Source organism: Triticum dicoccoides, chromosome 4B (genome assembly GCF_002162155.2).
Source record: "Triticum dicoccoides isolate Atlit2015 ecotype Zavitan chromosome 4B, WEW_v2.0, whole genome shotgun sequence".
Classification (NCBI taxonomy): domain Eukaryota; kingdom Viridiplantae; phylum Streptophyta; class Magnoliopsida; order Poales; family Poaceae; genus Triticum; species Triticum dicoccoides.
The window spans coordinates 674,726,191-674,730,263 of NC_041387.1; positions in this window are offsets into that span (position 1 = coordinate 674,726,191).

Genomic DNA, 4,073 nt, shown 5'->3' on the forward strand with positions numbered 1-4,073 from the left:
TTTGGCAATTCTACGTACTCCCTTATTTTTGTTTTATTAGGGGCATCTTGAAAATCACATCAACCAAAGAGGATAGATTTAAGTGCTATAGACAACATATTGATGCTACATGCGTGACTCTCACTCATTCATGCATCATTTGATTTTATTTCTACATTGAGGACAAAAGATTGAAATAATTTAATGTGAACATAGATATAGTTGCATGTTCCCAAGACAATGATCCTTACAAATAGAAAAAAATATCTTTTTTTAATAGGCCCTTTAATCCAGAAGAGAGGTGGTATGGTCGGATTGTCTTAAAACCCTTTTTAACATGTATTTTTTATAGATTCTAACATGTAATATAATTTTATACGAAAAGGTCAATAACAACCTTACAGAGATTAAAAAATACATCCAAATCATTGGCGGTGTCTTCTTTCTACTACATCCACCAGCTGCTTTGGGTGAGAAAACTCGGAGACTTATCTCGGCATCCCTTTCAGCGGAGGAAACTTTTTTAAAGAGAGAAGTTTGTACGAGTAGTGGCCTAACTGCCTACTCCTGTAAATAAGAACTTAATCATCATAAGAAAATTTAATGATAACGGAGGATGATATCCAAAACCAGGGGAGCTACTTGAAGAAAATGAAAACAGTAACAGGGAAGCGAGATAAAACCAGGTCATGAGACGAGATAGGCGCCAGATGGTGAACTAATAATGAAATTGAAAACAACAGTCCAAGAGAGTAGAAGAAGAAGAAGAAGAAGAAGACACAAGGTAACCACTCGTGCTGGAGTAATGCGAAACAGGGTGAGACGGTGATGTATAACGATGAGGTAGATGTAGTACGAGCTGAATGCAACATCGATCTCGATCTCATATGAGAATTTTCGCACGCTACAGTCGTTTATCGGATCGGACACCACAGTCCTTCAAGTGTGATGCGAGGAAGGTGATGTGATTCTCAGCAACAGTGGTAGGCAATAGCCTAACCGTTGTGTGCCGTATAAACAAGTCAGGTTCTCGATCGAGTGTCGGCCAGTGCCGCCAAATTACTTCTCCTTACAAAAACTAGACTAGGGCCCGACCAAACCAGTGTGAGCACGTGAGCCACTGCACCATATGTTAGAGCATGTACAGCCGGACGTATCAAACCATCCGTCGTACGCCCGCGGACGCGCCCGGTCACTGACCGATAGGAGAGAAGGAAAAACATGATCCAATCAGACCCCTCATATCATCCCTATATGCCCGTGCTGTCCGCAAACCCTCATATTCAACTCAAATATGGGAAGTATATGAGGACTCGCGAACGCGCCCGGTCACGACCTCATCTCCACCAATCACGTGCAAGTGACCGGACATACGAAAAGAAAAATAAAAAGTGTGGATGCACGGACGGATAAATAGGGGTTCAAAACGGACAGGCTCCGTCACTGACCAGACGCGTCCGCGGGCTTTTAAGGGGTCATATTTGCTCTTACTCACCCGTCTAAAACTCTCTAATTTTATGAGGCGGAGCGAATAGGTCAGCAAACACGTAGTACGGTCGCGCGCATCAACAGCGAACGAAGAAGAGGTCGGACGGCCCAGAGCACTGCTGCAGCCGCATGCATGTGCATGGAGCGTTAATTTCGTTAATTAGTAGACGATGGAGCTCAATTAGCCGGACGAGAGAGAGAGAGAGAGAGAGAGAGCTCTTGCACGCACGTTCTTCCAAAAGCATGTCCAAATCACCTTTTGAAATTATGGTGGTGAGTGCACATGCGAGATCATCCATCGGTGCGGCTAGCCGTCGCAAATGGGCTTAATTAATCAGGTACACACATGCATCTACAGGACCCAAAGATTCACATAATCTCATCATTCATGCATCCCATCGATCTAGTAGCTAGAGCTCTCTTACTTGTCCTCTTACAACCAGCCATGTTCGTCCTGCTCGTCTCCAATGATTATGATTTGTGTTTTTTCTTCCCATCAATTGTCGGCACGATGTGGCCAATAGTAACTTTTTGTTCGGCGGTATGTCTTCAATTTTCACCACATTGACCTGGGTCGCGCCTGTGCGTGGCCGCGGCCGGGATCATGTGGAGGTGTGGCCTTCATATCGCATCTCTGGCTAGATCGTCGCACGCGCATCGTAATTTTGTTGAAGGTATTGGCTCGATTCTATGTTCGACTTGCAGTTGAACTCATCAATATGCGGGTGCATGTGCGGCGATTCCTTCTTAAAGCTTTGTCTAGGGGTATTTGTGGTTTTTTTTTCACCCGGTCGCATATCATAAAGTTTGTGGTAGGATTAGGGAGATTTTGCCGCGAGGTAGTTGGCCTTGAGTTCTTTAAGCCAATTCGAAGACACAAATACTTTCACCAATTTCGAAGAGCACATCGGGTGGTTATTACTATCGACTTTGGAATAATTATTTCCCAGTCGCATGAGAAATACTTCCCTCTATCCATATTAGTTGTCCTGTTATAATACAGAGTTATACTATGTTGTAACAATTAACATGGATCAGAAGGAGTAATAAAACTGCCGTAGCAAACCCAGCAGGGAGGGAAGCAAGCAGATGGCGTCGCATAGAGGTTTCGGTTGGGTGGGCTTTTTCTTTTTCTTCTCTCTCCTGTCTGGGCCTGTCCGGGCTGTCCGTCCGGTCACTTTGAGGGGTCTGATTGTAGATGCTCTAACAAAACAATCGTAACAACCCCTCGAAAAAAAAAACTGTCATAACAACCTCAGCAGGCAGGGAAAGCAAGCACATGGCGTTGTACATAGTGGGTTGATGTACCAAATCCTAGGTAGGTTGTCAGTTAGGTTCGGTTAGTTAGTTGCATCGCATGGCAAGCATGTGCAACGGCTTTTGCCTGCGCTCTACTTGCAGAAAGGGATGATTGACGAAGCTGCAGTGCGCTGCTGCACATATAGTTCCATCTAGTACATTGTGATTATTGAGCACCAGAAAGTGCTGGTGCTACCTTTAATTTAGGAGGGAGGTCATTGTCCAAATCAGTCAAGTACCCACCGGCTAGGTGCCGTGCGGGTGTACGTATACATATGTGCATGTGGATCGAGCAATTAATAGCGAGGAAAATCCGCACCACAATTTCTATTAAACCATTCAAGAATATGCACGATACAGGTCGGTTGGAACTACTCCCTCCTTCCATCTATATAGGGCCTAATGCATTTTTTAAGACAACCTTTGACTATTGACAAGATTAATAGTACATGACATGCATAATGTGAAAATTATATCATCGAAAGCTTCTTTCACATACGAATTTGACAGTATGCTTTGTGTAAGTTGCATGTCATATTTTATTGCTCTAACATTTGGTCAAAGTTAGCCTTGAAAAATGTATTAGGCCCTATATAGATGGAAGGAGGGAGTACAATTTCTATAAAACCATTCAACTATATGCACACGGATCTCCCATGGAACAACAATTTCTATAAAACCATTCAAGTATATGTACGTACAGGACGGATGGAACTACAATTTCTATAAAATCATTCAAGGATATGTGTGCGTACAGGACGGATGTATCTAATAAATTAAACACAATATTTCGGACTTGAAGATTTGACACGCATCAATAAAGGATGGATGTACATACATGCACAGTGCATGGCAGACACTTCAGAACAAAACACAAAATACATGGCGACACAAATAGGTCAAGTACACCAATGAAGCATAGTTTAAAAAATCGAACCCTCAACCGAAACGGTGAGGTTGTCGGTTCAGGATCTTACTGATCGGGACGGCGGTTCACCGGTTCATTTGCGATAGAAGCTCATAATATTTAAGATAATTTTTCAAAAAATCGACCTCACATGAAATGGAAACATATAACATTGGGCGTAAACCATTAAGAAATCAGAAAGCGTTATTAACATAGTTGGTTATTAGGCCTTTAGCATGCCTTATCTGAAGGTTATGTGTTTGATTCCTTGTTGTTGCACCTTTTTTTCAAACATTTTCAAGTTTTTTTTTACTAAAAGGCCGGTACAGTTAAAAATGGACAAGAGTTTTGCTACATTTATCAAGAGATTTCCTACGGAATTATTCTATGGGGCGACATG